At 55.9% G+C, this 20,191-nt stretch overlaps 1 non-coding gene across 1 annotated transcript; it reads left to right on the top strand.

Moving 5' to 3' along the window:
- Positions 1–19,784: 19,784 nt before the first annotated feature.
- On the top strand, positions 19,785–19,893 carry LOC140692287 (U6 spliceosomal RNA). Its single transcript, XR_012067857.1, has one exon. It is a non-coding gene; the product is annotated as a U6 spliceosomal RNA (small nuclear RNA).
- The last annotated feature ends 298 nt before the right edge of the window (positions 19,894–20,191 follow it).

Genomic DNA, 20,191 nt, shown 5'->3' with positions numbered 1-20,191 from the left:
CCGACGCGCGCTCGCGCTCGCGCGGACAGGGGCTCGGGCCCGTGGCGTGGCCCGGCCCCCCCGGGGGCGGCGCGGCGGCGGCGGCCGGTCCACGACGGCCAGCCGGGGCCCGACTCGCACTCGGGCGAGCGCGGCTGAGCGGGGCGTGGCGGCGGGGGACGACGGGCCCTCGCCCGCACGCGACGACGCCCGCGGGCGGGCGGGCGGCGGCGGCAGACACGGAGTCGGGCCGCGGCGGGCCCGGGAAGCGAAACGCACCGGGGCGCGGCCCCAGGGGACGGGCGGACGGACGGAGCGGACAAGTGGAAAGGACGGACGGACAGAGAGAGGACAGGACGAGCGAGGAGGCAGCGGCACACGGCCGGCGCCGCCCGCGGACGGGCGACGCCGCCTGGAAGCCGGCAAGCGGGAGAGGAGGGCCGTAGAGCCACCGCCAGGGGCCCGCGCCAGAAACCCAGACGCGAGTCGGCCGCCGGGGTGCGACACGGGGTCTCACCGCCACAGGCCCTCCGGCACGGGGGCGGTCCCGCGGCACCCACGGCGCCGACTGGCACTCTCTCTCCTCGGCACCCCCACGGCACCCCTCACGGGGGCTCAGGGCCACCCTCGCCCGACACCGCAGAGCCTCAGAACGGCCCACCGCAAGGCTCTCCCGCCGCACGGGCCGGCGCTGCCCTGCCCCGACGCACACCCAAAACAAAACGTTCGTGCCGTGCCGAAGCACCCCGCCTCCACCCCCCCGTCGGGTCCGACGACGCCTCACCCGGGGCCGCCTCCAGGGGAGGGACAGCACCCACACGCGGTGAGGCCACGTACTGGTCCCAGGACGGGGGGGTGGGTCGGTGGTGGAAAAGCTCGGCGCGGGTGGCCATCGGTCCGGGCAGGGGAGGGCCGGCGACGACGAGGAGGGGCCGCTCGCGCACAAGAGCGACGGCCGCAGGGGTCGGGGGTGTGGGCGGGCACCAGCCCAGGGAAGGGGAAATCCCGAGACACGACCGGGCCGCCGGGGAAACAAGCGCAGGATCCCACCACCCCCACACGTGGGGGCGGCCCCGCGACGCCCAGGACGCCGGCCGGCCTCAGCCAACCCTCGGCGGTTCCTCCCACACCCCGGCCCCGCCGCCGGGACTCGCGCGCAGCAGGCTAACCCCCACTCCAGAGGGTAGCCCCTTCCGCTCGCTCACTCGTCCGTCTGTCTGTCCGGTCTGTCCGTCCACCACCCACATCATCCTGCTTCGTCTGGCTCGCCCCCAGGCCTCGCGGCCCGGGGAAACGCTCCCGAGCGAGGCGGCCCGACCCGTAGCCCACGCACCGCCACCGGTGGCTGCGGCTCGGGACCGGAACACGTGGGGTGGCTCCTCGCGGCGGGGAGACAACGGGGGGGGCAAAGTCGGGGTGGACCGCCCTGCCCCTCCCCCCACGGCACGCACCGGGGAGGCAAAGCCCGCGCGCACGCACGCGCGCTCGCACGGCCCCGCGCCAGACGCCGGGCCCGGCCCGGCCCGGCAGAACCCTCCCCCGACTCGGAGGGGGGAGGCGCGGGCCACAGCAGGCAAAGAGCAGCACACGGCCCCGCCGCGGGGCCGGCGCAACCCACACGCCAAAGCGGCGGGGCCCTGCCCACACGCTGCGGCAGTCGCTTCCCCGTGGCGACTGCACGCTCTGGATGGAGGAGCGGCGGCTGGGGGTTGTCCGGTACCCCCCAAGGCTCCCCTCTCAGATCGCTAGAGAAGGCTTTCTCACCGAGGGCGCATCGCCCCCTACCCAGCGGGGGCCCCCTTCAGGCCTACGGAAGTCCGCCGAGGTGGACGTCAGCGCTCGGCTGGGCAGGAGGGGCCTGCGGTAGGGGTAAGCAGCGGGCCGAAAAGCGAGCGTTCGCGGTCGGGGCCGGGGAAAGCCCGTGCCGCCTCGCGAGGAGACGCACCCAAGGCCGCGTGGGGACGAGACAGGCGCCCGCCCCCACCGGCACATCACCCGGCCCCACCACGTCCGCTCCCACGCCCGGGCGCGAGCCCCGCAGAGGGGGGGACCCACCCGGCGTGCGCCCGGCCACGTCAGTCCCCCCCGTACAGGGTGAGGACGACGACCAGGAGGCGGCCCCGGCCCCAACCGAGGGTGGGGAGCGGGGCCACGCCTCGCTTACCGTCTCGACCCCTCCCCCACTGCTCAAGAGAGTGGCTCGGCACACACGACCACCGCAGGGGTTACCCGAGAGGACACGCTGGGGACGGGAAGCGATGCCACCGCTCGGCCTCGGGCACCTGAGGGACAACCTGGAGCGCTCCAGGGGCACCACAGAGGGCCAAGGCGAGACACGCTCGCACCCCGGCGAGGGGATACGTGGCGTGGCGGCGGGGGCAGCCCTCCCCCACCGCGGGGGAGGGCCGCTCGCGAGACAAGACGCCGAGCAGGCGAGGAGGCGAGAGGTGTCTGCCGCGTCACAAGACCCCGGCCCCGCCGACACCACGAGGCACGGGAGACCGAGGTCGGGCCGGAGTCCGCACCCCTTCCTTGCCCCCGCCACCCACGGGCGGTGGAGGAGAGGCGAGGGGCCCGCAGGCAGAACGAGAAGAGAGGCCACGTTCACCATGAACGTCCCGTCCCTCGTCTGGCGCGGCTTAGGCCCGGCCCGGGAGAGCATGACGTCACCACATCGGTCAGGTGAGCGAGCGAGCGAGCGAGCCATGGGGCAGGGAAGCCCCAGAGCCAGAAGGGAGGGCCCGGCGAGGACAACCACCAGAGGAGGGCCTGCTTCAGCCTCGCCAGGCGCCACCCACTCCTCGTTCCTCTACGAGGAGAGTGGCCAACGACCCCAGGCGGAGAATGCCTGACACGCGGCACGGAGCCTGGGAGGGTGGGGTCGTGCCGGCCACCACCGGGTGCCTGCGGCAGGGAGCGCACGGGGTAAAAGACCCACGCCGCCACCTCACCCCACCGCCCTCGGGCCACCAGAGACCGGAGGCGGCACCACGGGCCACGTCAGCCGGACGCACACACGAGAGCCGGCGCGCAGGCCCGAGCGGGCGGCTCAAGTGTCAGAAGCAGAGTCAGCTTCTACCAGGCCAGGGCTCACGCAGAGACAAAGCCCAAGAGCCCCACACGCGTCCGGAGACCCAACACTCGGTGACAGACACCGAGAAAGACCGTGTCAGCACCTATCTGCTGGCAGAAAATGCCCAACACGAAAGGAAAAATGACAGCGCCCGGAAACGGGTCGGGTCCACGATTTGCAGGGGGGGCCCCGGGACCTCGGTCCGGCCACCTGCCCCCAGCCCTACCCCCATAAATGGCAGCCCCGAAGCTCTCGGGGGCCATCTGATCGACCGGGGGGGGGGAGGGGGAGGGGGAGGGGTTGAGGAGGAGCAGTGGGAATGGGAAGGGGAAGGGGAAGGGGAAGGGGAAGGGGAAGGGACGAGAGGGAGACGGGATCGGGCCGGGGACGCCCTGCCCGTTTCTCGCCCGCGTGGCCGGGGACTCGGGGAGATGCCACAGAGGCGCCTCCGAGGAGAGGGCCCCCCACGAGGGACCGCTCCCGAGCACCGGGCCGGGGAAAGCCTGCCTCCCCCACATCCCTCGCAGGACGCCCCCGTGCCGGTCCCCGAGTCCGGATGAAGTCTCGGTCCCTCAAATGCCACCGGAACCCACGCGGGCAGGCTTACGGGCCGGGGGGCGCCCTCCCTGGCCTCCCGCGCCAACAGGGGCCGGCCCAGCCACGTCTCCGGGTCCATCGGGACTCAGAAAACATTTCATCCAAGGAGGCGCCTCCGACGACCGGGAACCCCAGCGCGCCCGTCCCCGGCCTCACCGCACTGGGCCCGGGCCGCTCCTCGCCTCGGGAGCAGTCGTCCAAGGGACACAGACGAGGGCCGGACCACCTAGCCGCCGGCGGCCCGGGCGCGGGACACCCCGTCCCTTTCCCCCGCGGCGGCACGGCGCAGGCCGTGTCCGATCGGCTCGGGTCGGTCCCCGCGGCTGCAGGGGCACAGGCGGATGCTGGTCGACCAGGCCAGGCCACACGGCTTCCCCCTACACACGAGATCCCGGGAGCGCGGCGACAGTCACCCCCTCATCAGCCTGCGAGTCCAATCTGCGCCGAGAGCAGGACGCGCCCGCGGCTCAGCGCCACGGGGACTGTCACCGCCGGTGTCGCCAGCCTCCCCGAAGTCTGCCTCGGGCCCCGCCGCCGAGCCCCATCCCTTGCCGAGGTCGCCGACGCTCGGGAGAAGAGGGACGATCTCAAGAGCGGCAGCCAGATGGCGCCCGACAGCCGTCGCCAACGTCCCCGGAACCGATCCCGACCGCCGGCCGCCCAAACGCCCGAGACCGTCCCGGGCTGAGGCGCCGGGCGGCCGGCCGGCGCGACCCCGTGGCGTCCGCCTCGGAGCCCGCTCACCCTCGTCACGGCACGGCACGGCACGGCGGCATGAGGCGACGCGACGCGACGCGACCCACCCCGGCAGCAGATCAGGGCGGGGAGGACGGAGGGAGCCGGGGTTTGGCAAGACACGGCCGGCCGGGCGGGCGGCTGCCGCGAAGGGGACGCGCTCCCCACGCGATTCCCCGGGCGGGGGAGATCACACGGACACGCCGGCGGGTGGCCCAGAGCGACCAGGACGAGATCCCGGGTTCCCGGCGGCGGGGGGGGGGGGGTGGGAAGGGGAGGAGGGAAACAGGGAGGGAAGGCGGGGGCTGGCAAACCGAAACCAGGCGAGCGCTCCGAGAACAACGCAGGAATCGGCTTTGGAGTCCGTCCTCTCGAATGCAGGAGGTCTTTTGAAAGCAGACAGGCAAAGCCCAGAAGCTAGAAAAGAAAGGATGAAGACCGTCAACCCCATCGAAGTGGAAAGAAAAATCGATCTTGGCACAGATCGCGACAAAGCCCAAAGACAACAAATGGGCGCGTGGGGAAAACGCACTCGCGGTCGGTCGTGAGAACACGGACGTCAGCACGGCTGACCACAACCACAGGGAGGAGGAGGAAAAACAAAAAAATGCGGGCGGCGGTTGGGGGGGGGGGCGAGTCGATAGCCACCCGCTCGGTAAATCGAGGTTCAGTGCATCTACACAGAACAACACTGTGCATGGGCATCCGCGTGTCTGTGTGTGCATGTGTGCCCGTGTCTGTGTCTGTGTGTGTGTGTCGGTGTGTGTGTTTGACACACAGTCACACGTGGACAAGGAAACTGTAGCCCCATGTGGAAAAAAAAAAAAAACATGAAAACAAACGACAAAACCCACCACCAAAGGGAAATCAAGTTGTAGAACTTACTCTGGGGTTTTAACAAAAAACAACAACAACAACAAACAAACAAACAAACAAACAAAAATGTAGAAAAAGCACCACCACAGCCCATCAGGGGTTCCTCTCCTAAACAGTCCAAGAACTCGGTCAACTCCACCTCCTAGAAGCCAACAAACCAATGATGAAACACGGGCAGGAGACCCAAACTGACTTTTTCAGTTTAAAAGAAAAAAAAAATTATTTTGTATCCAAATGGGGAAGGGGCGGGGGCGGGGGAGGATGGTGTGTAGAACTCAGCGGCAGAGTGCCTGTCCAGCACGCGCAAGGTCCAGGGTTCGATCTTCAGGACCTCCGTTCAAGTAAATAAGGAAGTCGGTGAGTCAGGCAATCACTAAGTCAGGCAACAAACCAGCAAAAGAAACGAATTACCTCCCCTCCCCGAATAAGCAAACAACAACCAAAAACAACAACAGCAACAAGAACAACAACAACAAAAAAAAGCCTAAATAAATAAATACATGTAAATAAGTAAGCAAGTAAATACATAAATAAGTAAACAAAAACAATTAAAAAAGGGGGAAAACGCACGCATTTCTGTTTTTAAGAGATATCCAGACAGGCCCAGAACCTGGAATCACGACAGCAAGTTCCAAAAACAAGCAGAAAGTGCCTGCTTCTGACGGAACATGTGATAGAGACCACCGTTCGATGGGGCCGGGTGGGCGGGCTGGCGGGCGGACACAGAGCTATGGACTCATACCTGACAGAATCCGCTCTCCGACAGAAGACAGAAGGCAACACGGAACAGGGGTTGGCGGTGGGGGCGAGGGGGAGAGGGCAAAACGGAGGTGGAGGAAAGCCATTAGGGAATACAGGACAGAAGTCCCTCAAAACATCCCACAGGAAACTCCTGGAAGACCCGGCAGTTCCACTAAGGGCCCGCGGATGGACGAATGGACAGTGTCACGTGGTCTGGAGAGACCTACACCTTGAGGGGATGATGTTAACCAAGTGACCTAAGTCCAAGAGGGATGTTGTCACTTCGAGGCAGAATCCCCAAGACAATACGCAGGAACATATGCAAGGAAGCTGAAACAGGCTCATGGATACCAAGAAGGAACAATGAGTGCAATGGGTGAGGGAGAGGAATAAGTACAAGCTTCCAGTTATCTCCAATTATTAAATACATTAATCACGGGTTGTCATGGACAGCAGGGCGAGTCGAGTCAATCCATACTATTGTCATGACGCTGTCCGGTGACGGATCCGTAACCAGACTCATCGCGGTGATCATCGTGGAACATGGAAGAATCCCGAATCGCTATGTTGGACACGTGAAAACTGACATCCTATTGTCAGGTCAATTATGAGAGAGAGTAGGGAGAGAGAGAGAGAGAGAGAGAGAGAGAGAGAGAGAGAGAGAGAGAGAGAGAGAGAGAGAGAGAGAGAGGGAGGGAGGGAGGGAGGGAGGGAGGGAGGGAGGGAGAGAGAGAGAGAGAGAGAGAGAAAATTCTCACTGTCTTCCCAAAAAAAAAAAAGAGTTCAAAAAGAGTTCAGTGAGATAAAGAGTGGATGTAGGTGAGGGCAATAGGTGGAGGAGCTGAAAACCACGACGGCGACACATGTGCAGCATCCCACACGGTGGCAGTGTGGTCCTATGCATGCTCAGCCGTCTCCTAGCCACCTCCAAGTTGACATCCAGGGTCATCCTTTTAGGTTTCGTGGCTGCACTTTCGTCTGTCTCGGGCAATACTCTCTCTTGATTTTCCATGGGGGAAGGGAGGTGGGGTGGCCGGGCGGGCCACACCACGACACACCGCGTCGCGCGTGACCTGGATAACAGATACACACCCGTCCACCACCCACGGGCTCCGAAATCTGTCACTGGTCACGACGCACACTTCCTCGGTCCTTTACGGAGCGATGGCGGACCGAACAGGCAGCGGCCAACTTTGCCGTGCACACAATGACACTTCATCCCTCGTGGAAACAAACTGATGACGAGACAGCATGGTCAGGGGGCGGGTGTCCTTTCAGGAAGACACAGTCATTGAAAGTCCTGCGCACGGGAACTGGGCCAAGGGAGATCTCCATCACCCTACCCAACCCCGATCCAAATTCTCATTCGGGCAGCTAAGGGTCAAGGTCAAAGTTTCTTTCTTCCCGGGGCGGGGGCGGGGGGGGATCCTTTTGGGCCTCGATGGTTGTTCAGCTGGAGAGATCACCCTTGGGCTGCACATACATTTCGGGGTGGTCCATAGGGCTCCACGACAGTCCCGCCACCAGGCAGATGGTTCCACCTGATGAAACCGGTCTGGTCTTTCGTTCCAGGAAGACAAAGGTCCGTGGCCGAAGCCAACGAGAAACCCCGGGTGTGAGTCCGGAGCGCCACCACTCTGGAAGATGTCTAGGCGTCGGGCTCGAAGAGGCTCGGGCGGCCTGAAAAACGCATGCGGGTTCAGGTCCACTTTCCAAGCGGCCTCCACAGCAATGGGCAGGAGGAGGGTCTCGAGAGGGGACACGGCAGTGATCTCTCTCCAGCAGATGTCCAGCTGCTCAGTCCGGCTCGGCGGGGCTTCAGGGAAAGGGCGGCTTTGGTTCTCGAGGATGCCAAGTCCAAAGCGGGAGAACCATGGGCAACGGGAGTCGGAAGAGCGTTGGCCAACTATCGGAGAAAACTCGAAGCACGCGTGACGTGGCCCAGCGTATCAGTGGAAGGCAGGGCGGGGTGGGGAGGGGGAGGGTGGCGGGAAGCACGCAAAGATGATGACACAGAACCGCATTCTCATCTCTATCACGCTGTACGAGAGTTTCCACTGAGACATGCTCCCCTTCCCCTGGTCTCTCCAAGGACGTGCATTTCTACCAAAAATCACCCCCATTCAGACTTGTCAGCTGGCCAGATCAGCATGCTTCCACGAAATTCGGCCTGAAGATGGACAGAAGTCCATTAAGCATAGCCATCGCCCCTAGAGGCTCTCGGACACCCGCTCTGCTGGAACGTTTCCTAAGGACGGCAGACGAAGATGGTCTCCACATGCTTTCCAGGAGACGTTCCTCAGAACGAGACCGTGACTATTCCGGAGACCGTGACTATTCCGAAGCAAGCCCGAATCGGTCACAGCAAATGTTCACGAGGAAGTCACGGTGAACCGTCTGGGACACAAGTGTTTCCCAACCGGTCCACGTACGGACACGATTTGGTCCTAGCCAGAAACAGACACTTTCTCCTCACAGCATCCTTTTGTTTTGTTTTGTTTTGTTTTGTTTTGTTTTATTTTATTTTATTTTATTTTATTTTACTTGTATGTATATATGTATGTATGCACATACGTATGTATGTACGTATGTACGTACGTACGTATGTAAGTAAGTAAGTATGTGTGTATTCCGGTCTGTCTGTCTGTCTGTCTGTCTGTCGGTCCATCCGTCCTCCGAAGGTATACCAGTCATGTCGGCCAACACACTGACAGATCTCGAGTCTTTCCTATCAGAAGGATATCAAAGCACGTCCCCTTCGACTCATGGAGCCAGGAACGAACGCTTCCGTATCTCATCTTCTTTGGAAACGATCTAAACATTCCAGGGACGTCGCCAGACGCTCCAGTTGCAAGGGACCAAAAACTACGTGGAGGAGGCACCAATTTTTCAGAGACGGGCCGCCTCCCCCCTCCCCCAACACACACACTACCCCCCAGGACTGCTTGGGATGTGAACACTTCCTGAGACTTGAGACCGAGCCAGCCATCGCTCCCAGACTCTTTATTTTATTTTATTTTATTTTATTTTATTTTATTTTATTTTATTTTATTTTATTTTTCTGGCTGACACATTTCATGACAGAGGTAACCCACAGGAACTTCAAGGATTCGGGGTAAACCTAGGGAGGCAAAAAGTTTCACCTCGAACGCTGCTCATCACAATCAAGACATGGCTCTTTTCACGAGACCAATCCCTTGACATTTGGTTTTCTGGATGGAAGGATCTGTCCCAGATCATGTCAACCTGAAGGAAAACATTTGGGTTCCTTCCTGTTCGCATTCCCTGCCTGCATGTTCCCTTGAAAACCAGTTCCATAGAGCTCTTTCATGAATGAACTCTGGCAAGTGTATATGGAGGGAGAAACACGTCAGGCCTACAAGCCGGGGACGTACACACGTGCCTACATGCATACATGGGACTGGGCCCTTTCCAGATCCTTGGATGGCAGTACCATAGAAATGAGGATGGCTTCCACAAGACTCTCAGGCAAGCCAAGCTCTGTTGCGAAAGCGATAGCTTGTGCACAAAGGAGAAGGTGGCATGACGGGAGGGGGGGAAGGGGAGCACCAGCTCCCTGAGCAGCAGGGGCCACTTGCTTTTCTACCTAAAGGAAGGGCTTTGTCTCAGGATCACTGATCACTTCCACAAATCATCCAATATCTTGGCTCGGCCGCAGGCGCCTCCAGGGTGCAGAGCCATCGCCCCAGGCTCTGTGGGGAATAGAGAAGACTTCCGTGAGGGGAAAGAAATGCATGAGAATTTTCTGCAAGAAAGCTCAGGAACACATAATGTGAACATGGAGAGTTGAGCTTCCTGTCTTGTGACAACTAGGTCTGCTGGGTCATGTCACAGAGAGCAAGCGAATCCTTTATTCCCCTGAGCCTTTTTCTTTCTCTTTCTCTTTCTTTGTTCTTTTTTCCCTTTAGAGTGTGTGTGTGTGTGTGTGTGTGTGCGCGCGCGCGCGCGCGTGTGTGTGTGTGTCTGTCTGTCTGTCTGTGTGTGTCTGTGTATGTCTCTGAAACTCAGGTAATGCCCTGTCTCATACAGACGAGACCAGCAGATCGACATGACCAGAGACTTTGTAGCTTTCATTTAAAAACTATAGGTCACTCATGAGTCGGGTAGGACGGGTGCTGCGTCCAGCGCAGTTCGGGACCGTGTCTGAGGACGGGCGACGCAAGAATTAAGAAACAAAGAGACAAAGTAAAGAGCAAAAATGGGACCAGGGGACTCAAGGTCTCGTGGATCTAGAGTGCCAAAAGCCTGGTCGACAGCCTGTTTATTGGGAGTCTACGGCTCAGGGGGGGAAAAAAAAAAAAAAAGATATGCGATCAAAGAGGTGGGGCTTTAGATATTTCATACCAGAAGCACGAAGTTCTGCTTGCTGGCTAACTGATTCATTTCAGGCCTAACCCTTCCAGGAACAATCACCCTCCTCCGGGGATGCAAAATTTCTAAGCGTATATCCTGTGATTGCCTCTGGGACATCTCGAGATAGCAAATATTTCCCCGGGGTTAAACCGCATGCTTTCCTGCCAGAACCAAGTTCTGTTAATGGCTGATCTGGCTTCCCATGACCGTCCATTGTTTTACCCTAAGGAAATATCTGCCATCCTTTGTGCCCTCACGGTCAATCTCAGGATTGCCCCTCACACAATTTCTTTAGCATCATGCATGTTCTAGGTCATCTACTGTGTAAAACATGAAAACAAAGCAAGCGTGTGCATTTTTAAGCAAGTTAAGTGTGAATGTAAGATTTTAAGCTCATGGAAATGTTGGTGCAGCTTGGTTTCTAGTTGCTTGTTTTCCAGCAGCTTGTTTCCCAGCTGACGCGTAGGACACTAGAGAACCCACTCACTTAGAAAGAACCGATGGGACGGGTAAGGTTTTTCGGCTCGGAGGGTGAAAGCTTTTAAACTCTGCGTGGAAAAAAAGACGTTTCAGATGTATATTTCTCCTTAAGAAGGCTGCGAATTAGAGTTTCGACGAGGGAGCCCTCGCAGCAGTGTGCACGTTTAAAAAGGCCTCCGCGTGCCCCCCCCCCTTTTTTTGTTTCTTCCATTTGGTTTCAGGTTCTACCTGATTCAGCCCCCTGGCCTCAGTCTCAGGCCATTGTGAGCTATGTAGACGTTTCTGACGTTGTCGAGACGGACAAGATAAGGACGGTTCCCCCAGAGAACAGGGCCGCTGCTTCTATGAGATCAAAAAGCTGACCTGCTCATCCAGCTCTATGTTTAGGAATTTGCTCCTTTCTGGGAAAGCGTAGAGCTCTGCGGTAGAGTGCGTGCTCAGCATGCACAAGGCCTTGGGCTCAGTCCCCACTACCACCACTGAAAACGTAGAATAAATCTAAATAATTACTTAAAACGTAGATAAAGACACCTAACGACCCGTCCCCCCTTCAAAAAGATAAAAACTTTTTGTTAAAAAAAAAATTTGTTTTTTAAATTAAAAAGACAGGAGGAGGAAGAGGACGAGGACGAGGATGAGGAGGAGAAATTAGCTTCTTTCCAACAAGGAGATTTCCAGGTCAAATGGAGAGCCAAATATTTCTATGTTCTAAGACTTCAGCTTTCCACGTATCCTGGTGTCAAAACGTCTGCACGGGTAAAGATTGTTCATCATTCTGTGCCTATGCACTTCCTGCATTTTGGAGTGTTCATCTGTCCTTTCTCTTAGGAATAGATGATCATCATAAACAGCAGTTCTGTTGATTAAACCCCCTTTTAAAATATCGTTGTTTCATGTTCACTAAAGTTACCTAATAATCACTTCACAATCTATGGAAGTCAAATCATTGTGCTGTACACCTGAAACTGATAGAGGGCTGTATGTCAAACCTATATCAATAAAACTGAAAAAAGAAAAGAAGAAGAAGAAGAAAAGAAAAGTCGGCTCGGGGCATCCGATAAAGGCCCTCTTTCTGAGCGCACAAGTCAACCTCGGGCCGATTCACCCTGACCCTGAAGAAGGGCAAAAATCACCCTCCACTCTATCTCCCGTTAGGTCCCGGACACTAGCCAGAGTTCCCCCTCCCTCAACCCCCACCCCGTTCTTGCGTCACACTGTGTGGGCTCAGGCACACAACCTATCGGTTTCCTTGAGCGTGTGGAATGAATATCGCCCGAAGGGAATTTCCTCTGTTGTCGTTTAAATAAGCTGACGTGTTAATCAGTGCTACGGAGGGACACATTCCCTTTGACCTGATCAACCAGAATGACATCCCAGGACCCAGGAATGTACAATATCATGGATTGGAAAGTATCTTAGAATTCAGAAATCATGGTGATGTGGGTCTGATGACCTAGCTGGCTCCATACAAACCAAGAGATGAAGGTGCCCAACGTTTTCACTCGATGCTGCCTAAGTTCTTGACAGTCACTTTAAAAAAGGAAAAGGAAAATTTGGATGGCACGCTTAGTTTTGATAATGCCCTCTGACTGCATAGTGAAACGCAAGGAAAAGCCGTGACGCTCGCCCACGGTATAGAGAGAAACGCAGAACCGTGTTTCTGGTAGCCTTCTTCACCGCTGCGCCAAGGCGGGAGCGACGGCTACCTCATGCAAAGGAGGAGAGGACGGGTTTCTCGGCCCCGTCACACAATGCCAGGCAGAAGAAACCTTCTCTGATGAGACATAAGTGTGTCAAAGCGCATCCCTGCGTCGAAGGCTTCGGTTTCCCGGGGAAGGGGGTCGAGCCGAGGGACCCAGGACCCCACGTCAGTCAGTCAGTCTTTCACTGGATTCACTGGCCTCGCTCTTACCCCTCAGCAATGGCCGCTCAGATTGCTCACGGGGGTCTTTACCTTCTGGCTTTAGGAAGGACTTTAAACTTCGGCTGAGGGGCAGACACCCAGAAGGGTTCTTTCAGTTCACCCCATCTTAGGGAATGCCATACCCAACACGTTGGTTTTCATCCCATCGTGGGCCTACCTACCGGAGAGTTTTGCTGCTTAAAAGTCCCCTGTGCTCCACCTATTCATCAACAACCCCCCCCCCGCCACAACACACACACACACACACACACACACACACACACACACACACGCACGCACGCGCGCACACTCACACACACACACACACACACACACACACACACACACACACAGAGAGAGAGAGAGAGAGAGAGAGAGAGAGAGAGAGAGAGAGAGAAGAGAGAGAGAGAGACACAACCTTCACCCCCGCACACACACAACCCCACTCATCTTTTCACCCTCTCTGGGCTTTTGCCCTTTTGAGAATGAACGTCATCCAGAGCCGGTACCCTACAGGATGCCACCTTTTCAGATTGGCTCCTTTCAGGGAGTCATGTGCACGCAGAAACTGCCCCGCCTGTCTCCCACAGGTCTCTCGGCTCCACGGGCCCCTGGTTTCCTTTTTAGAGCCAAATCACATGCCGTGGCACGGACCTAGCCCGGGCTACGTGTCCCTTCACCTCTTGAAGGACGCGTCTGTCTCGGTCGCCTCCACGGTTCCGGCGGTGATGAAGCAAGCCCCTCCACCCCCCACCCCCACCCCGCCCGCCATCCAGGTCCGTCCGTCCGCGTTCAGGTTTCCGCGTGGACGGAGCCCCGAGGGCTAGGCCTCAGGGTGAGGGTGGTATGGCGGGTGGCGGGTGGCACACTGAAGGGTCCGAAATCCGGAGAATGCCGGCAAGGAAGGTCGCCAGGTCAAAGCCTTCCTTCCCTCCCTCCGTCTCCTTAGGGTGGATGGCTGGGCCCATGAATTCAGAGAGGACACGAGACACATGGTGTGAACCGAGATTCCCAAGCCAGGAGACCTGGTGGAGGGTAAAGAAACGAGCTTATTGGGGGGGGGCCGGGGGGGGATGGGGGGGTTCTTAGGACTGCAGCCCAGGAGACACAGATGCAAGAAAGAAGCACTGGAAGTGTGTGTCACCAGACTACCCCACGGGGCAAGTGGAGAAGGGGAAACGAAAGAAAACACCACAAGAGCAAGGCGGGAACTTTGAAACGACAAGGCTGCAGCTAGCAGCTGCTGGCAGATTTGTTTTTGAAACCGGTTGGTGGCGCCCTTGAGCTTGATACAGTTCTGACCACTCATGCCCCCCCTCCCCCCATGGATGCCGGTGTCGGGACCCAGGGGAGGCCACCCCAAACATGTATGTGCCTCCGTGGCACACGGATAGGTTAGAAATGAGAGTGACCGAAGAAGCCGAGGGGCCGGCCAGCAGACGCAAGAGGGACCGGACCCTCAGACTCTTCTTTCTGTCTCCCTGAAAGCGGGAAATCAATCACTTCCGTGGAGGGTGCCCTCCCTGCATCTGGACTTAGGAAATCACCCTGATCTCCCACTGAGAGCCTTCAGGCCCCGGAAGCCTAGAGAAAACCAACCAACCTCGTGACTTCTTTCAGGGGCTTCCCCCCCAAAACCCAAACTCCGTCTCGATTCTTCACAGACGGGTCACCCAAAACCAAAGTCTCTCAGCCCGGTCCATTTCGCACAAAGGGCTGATTTCTTGTCCTAAAACGGAGAAAAGCTGCCTGCTTCGGGGACACATGAGTGCTTGAATGAAAGACAGGAGGTTCCCTGTCGCTCCTGCTCAACGATCCGTCTGGGGTCCATTTTTGGATCAGTCCAGCCCAGAGGACTCAAGATGTGTAGAGGGAGGGGACAACGTGCCCCTCCCCGAAACAAGACTATGTCTGTAACCAAGTTCCTCCCACTGGCCGTCCAGCTCCATTTTGGATGACTGAATCCTGGTTCACCTCATTTGGCTGTTTTGTTTTGTTTCGTTGTGTTTGTTCTTGTTTTTGTTTTTTGATTAATAGACTTTATTTCCTAGAGCAGTTTCAGGCTCACAGCAGAATTGAGCAGAAAATACAGAGAGTTCTCACACAGCCCTCCCCACCCACACATATATCCTCCCCTCCCCTCAACATCCCTCATCAGTGTGGCCTATTTGGTCAAACTGATGGTCCGACATGGACACGCTATTATCAATCAAAGTCCATAGTTTACATGACGGTTCACTCTTGATGTCGTACGTTCTATGGGTTTTGACAAATGCATAATGACATGTAGCCACCACTATGGTATCCGACGGAATAATTTCATCGCCTTAAAAAAATCCCACACGCTGTATCTGTTCATTCCTCCTTCCCTCCCTCTCCCCAAACCCCTGGATACCACGATCTTTTTATTGTTTCTAGAGCTTTGCCTTTTCCAGGATGTCCTTTGGTTGGAATTGTCCAGTTGGTAACATTTTCAGACCGGTTTCTTTGATTTAGTAAGATGTCTTCTAAGTTTCTTCCATGTCTTTCATGGCTTGATAGCTAATTTCCTTGTCTTTCTTTCTTTTTTATTCATGTATTTATTTTTTAATTTTTTACTGCACACATATTTTTTAATTTACATATATGTACTGTTCATTGTTTCCAGGAAGGTTTAGCGCTTTAGCTTTTTAAACTTACATAGTTATCAAAGGAATAAAGCCAACCGCAAAATAAGGATGAATTCAAAAAGATACACACACCCTGCTATTAACAGCAACATCATTTATAATGGCCAAGATACGGAAGCATCCTAAGTGCACATCAATATTTGAATAGATAAAAAGAGGGGACACACACACACACACACACACACACACACACACACACACACACACACACATATACACACACGGAATGGAATACAATTCACCCGTAAGAAAGAAGGATATTTTGCCATTTGTGGCCTTTCCTTTCCTTTTTTTTTTTTTTTTTTTTTCCCCTCCTCCACTTTAAAAACCAGAATTTTATAACTGGGATAAACACTTCCATTGCGTCAAAAACAGTAAAATGCCTAGAAATAAACTTAATCGAGGAGGTTACCTATACTCCAGAATCTGAAATGACACAAAGAAATGGAAAGCTGTCTTGTGCTCTTGCATTGGCAGAATCAATACTATCAAAATGGCCACACTACCCAAAGCAATCCGCAGGTTCCGTGCAACCCCTGTCAAAATACTCACGACATTCCTCACAGAACTAGAACAAACAATTTCAAAATGTATAAGGAACAATGGAAGACCCTAAACAGGCAAAGCCATCTTTTGTAGGTCTCCTCTCTCTCTCTCTCTCCCTCTCTCTCTCTCTCTTTCTCTCTCTCTCCCCACTCCCTCCCTCCCTTTCTCTGTCATGTTTTTGTTCTCTTTTCTTAGGGTTTGATGACTTGAGACGATCCTTTAACATTCCTTGTAAAGCCGGCTTGATGGTGCTGAAATCTTGTAGCTTTCGTTTATCTGTGAAGCTTTTGATTTCTCCCTCAAATCTGAACGAGAGCCTTGCTGAGTAGAGTATTCTTGGCTGTCACTTTTCCCCTTTCATCACTTTAAATATGTTGTGCCACCCACTTCTGGCCTGTAGAGTTTCTGCTGAAAAATCAGCTGATAACCTTACGGGAGTTCCCTTGTATGTTATTTGTTGCTTTTCTCTCGCTCATTTTAATATTTTCTCCTTACCCTTAATTTTGGTCAATTTGATGATGATGTGTCTCGGTGTGTTCCCGTATGGTACTCTTGGCACTTCCACCTCATTTGGTTATTTAAAGGATCTTCAGTCTGTTCAATTCATAGGAGAGAACTTCCACACGTATTTCTTCTCAGTTTTATGAAACAAAGAAGGACCCAGAAAACTGGCAAAACATAAATGCTCTTCTATTGGGTTGAGCAAAGACAGGCCCTGGCCGGGGAGGGGGGGGGGGGGTGTAGATGTATGTTATGTCCTGATTCCAGGAAGGAAAGGGGCCAGGGTCAGCGTGCCCTTCTTTCTGGGGTATCTGTCTGTTCGCTTTTGGTGTTCGGCTGGTTTGGTTATTTCGGCTTTCTGTTTGGTTCCTTTCACAGATCCAGTGGCTCAAAGCAGCATTCTGATTTTCTTTTCTCCTGGGGTTTGGTTTTTGATAGGTAGAGGGACAGGGCCCACGCAGGGGTGGGGGTGGGGGTGGGGGTCACTGCGGCAGAGAAAGGGAGGCGGCTATGGTGAAATCATCGAGCTGAGGGGATTTCTACGAGAGGGACTCTCCGAAGTGAATGGGGTCCAAGGAGATCATCAGGGTTTCTGTGTGCTCGGTTGGTTTTGTTCGTGCGTGTGTTTGTTTTTTCTGGACGAGGCCAAAGAACTCCTCGGGTGGAGGTGCGTGTCCGAAGGGTCTGACAGGATGGGAGGATGCGGGGCGAGTCAGTCCATGTGCCCAGAAAGAGAGAGAACCTGTCATAGCTGAGACTCAGGCCTTTTTTGGACCTAGGCCCAGAGAGCAGTTCGGCTCCGAGCATTCACGGAGAAGTTCGTCGCCACCTCAGTCGTGTCCCCCACCCCCGCCCTCCCCCACGCCTCGGCCCCCAGTGAAGGAGGAATCATGAAGTGGCCGCACTTAGGCTAAGCCAATTTTGGGCTTTATGCTTACTGCTTGCTTTTAGAACGATCAGCAAACTCGACTGACCAGACACCGCTCCCAGCCCCAGGCCCACTGTTCAAAGCAGCTAAAGTTGTCGATTCTAACTGTTTGATTGGACCTTCCTCTGATCGTTCAAATTGACAATCATGTTTGACGTCTGAGTCTTTCCCCAGGAAGGGAGTCACGGGAGGATAAGCTCAGGAGAACGACCAGCCCCCTCCCACCCCCCCACCCCGAGTTCCTCCGTGGCGCTGGTGCCGCCGGGTGAGTCTGACCAGAGAAAGAAGGTCACGGGCTGATGACCTACTAGACCACCAGGAGGTCCCATGTTACCAGACACTCATCCAGATTTAGGAGGAAGTTTTATCAGAGACCCTTGTTGATCATGAGCACCTTTTATGCTCCCGCCTGTTGTGATTCCCTTTCATGCTCCAACCTGTTCGTCCACAGAAGCATGAAACCCCAACCCCAAGACGGGTTCACAGTTTGGAAGGCACTACTAGCCTGCTGTGAGTCCCCTTTGCCCAGCAAAGCAATCAAGCTGCCTCTTTTCTTCTAAACTCTAAGACCCTGTCTCTGGGTTATTTGGCTCGTCAGGGACGGGGTTGGGGGGGGCGATCTTTCGGCAACACCCGCACAAGTTTCCCTGAGTGGCAGGAACCAGCGTGGCCCTCAGGCCTCAGCCCCGCAGGCAGGCAGGCAGGCAGGCAGGCAGGCAGGCAGGCAGAGCTGGAGCGACCGTTGGTCCCGCCCCCGCCCGCGCACCCCCCCCCCCCGCCCCCCCGCCGCTGCTTCCGCCGCCGCCGCCGCCGCCGCCGCCACTGCCGCCGCCGCCCAGGCCTCCTCCACCGATCGGTCCCAAATCGGGTCCTAAATCGACTGGACTGTCTCCTGGAAGCGGGGGCGGGGACGTCAGGAGGATCCATTCGGCAGGGCCTCGTTCAATCGCTTCATTCAAATGCAGAAAGCTCTGTGCTCAGGTCAGAGCCTTTGACTTGGCCTCCGGCTCCTCTCCGTTGAACGGCTTTTGTTTTTTGGTTTCAATTTCCCCACCCTTAGGCCACCCCGTCCCAACTGCACGGAGGGAGGCGGGAGGGAGGGGGAGAATCTCGCCTGGTCTCAGGCCAAAGGAGTCCCCTCCTTTTCCTAACCTGGGTAAACCCCACTAAACCGTTTGAGAATCATGGAAGGGCATGGAAGCAGACCTCTGACTTGATAGATTCCTCTGGGATGGGAGACTTTAAAAAAAAAAAAAATTCTTTTTCCCCTGCTTCCAGGGAGGCAGAAAGGAGGGACAGAGTGTTCCTCTTGCCTCGGGCAGTTCTTTCTTTGTTTGTTTCTTTCTTTTGTTAAATCATGCTTTTTTTTTTTTTTCCTTCCTTTTTTTTCCTTCCAGTTTTATTGAGACAGAGTTGACATACAGCAGTGTATACTTTGGGGGGCGGGCGGGGAGAGGAATTCGATTTTATGCATTTATTTTTGACCGGAGGTACTGGGGATTTAACCCAAGACCTTGTGCTTGCTTGCTAAGCACACACTCTACCACTGACCTATACCCTCCCCCTTGGCCACTTGTGAAGTCCCTTTCATTCAGCATAATCCATCGGGCACATTTTGGGGCAGCCTACTCTGGACCCCAACATTTCCCTATTCTGTAACTTCCCTGGAAGTTTTACACATTAAAAGCTGGGCTGTTGACTGTGCGTGTGCGTGTGCGTGTGCGTCCGTGCGTGCGTGCGTGCGGTCTGGGGGCAGGAGGGAGGGAATGGTTTCCTAGGGGGCCTGCGTTTCATGGACCCAGTTTCTTAGTTCTGAGAACAGGTCTGTTCAAGGAAACTGTTGCCGTTGTAGTATCTCGTCTCAGGAGGCGGTGGTGTCGATGGGCTTCTGAAGCTAGGCCTAGGGAGCAAGCAGTCAGGTATCGCCTAAGAGGCACTTGTGTGGACAACCAAAGTACAGCACAAAGGTGAATCGTCGGAGCAGATGAGAAACCAGATTCAGGGCCGGGAGTAGGGGGTCAGTCTGGTAGGAGATTTCCACACATCGGGGTCATCGAAACGGCTCGAGCAGTTTGAAATGCCTCTGATGATGTCCTGGGGTGTTCGGCTCAACTCTCTGAGCGGCTCCCCCGAAAACAGGCCCGAGGATGGTTTCCACAGGAGCTGTTGTGGCCATTTCTCTGACGTTTACCTCCCGTTGTCCAGCTTCAGTCTGCAAGGCTTCAGGAGACGGAGCGTTTTCGTACTCAATGATGCCAAGGCAAAAGGGTGAGAGAAAATGGGAAACATTCGTGGAGAGGGTCCTAGGCAGATAGTGGAGGCAACTAGAAGACCTTCAGTCTCCGGGCTGGCTTTCAGGTTGAGACAAAAACCCTAAGGAAAGCACTTGCTGCCACAGGACATAGACTAACATGGGAACCATCCAGAGAAGATCAGCACGGCCCCTGAACGTGGACGACACACGCCCATGCGTGAAGCGTTCCATAGTTTTAGTGAAGTCAGTCACCCAGGGAAAGACAGATATCCTATGCCATCACTTCTAGGTGGGATCTGAAAGTAAGTCAAGACACCCATCCATACATAAATAACTCCATTTTAAAAAGACTCCAAGGAACCTATTTACAAAACAGAAACAGACTGGACTCGCAGACATGGAAAAGAAACCGATGGTTAACACAGGGGACAGGGTAGGGTGGAGGAACGGGGTAAGGCGGAGGGATAAATCAGGAGTTTGGGATTAGCAGATATAAACCACCCTATACAAACTAGGTACACAAGTAGGTCCTACT

Source organism: Vicugna pacos, unplaced genomic scaffold, assembly GCF_048564905.1.
Source record: "Vicugna pacos unplaced genomic scaffold, VicPac4 SAC-SAT, whole genome shotgun sequence".
NCBI lineage: Eukaryota > Metazoa > Chordata > Mammalia > Artiodactyla > Camelidae > Vicugna > Vicugna pacos.
This window is presented reverse-complemented; position numbering and strand designations above follow the sequence as displayed.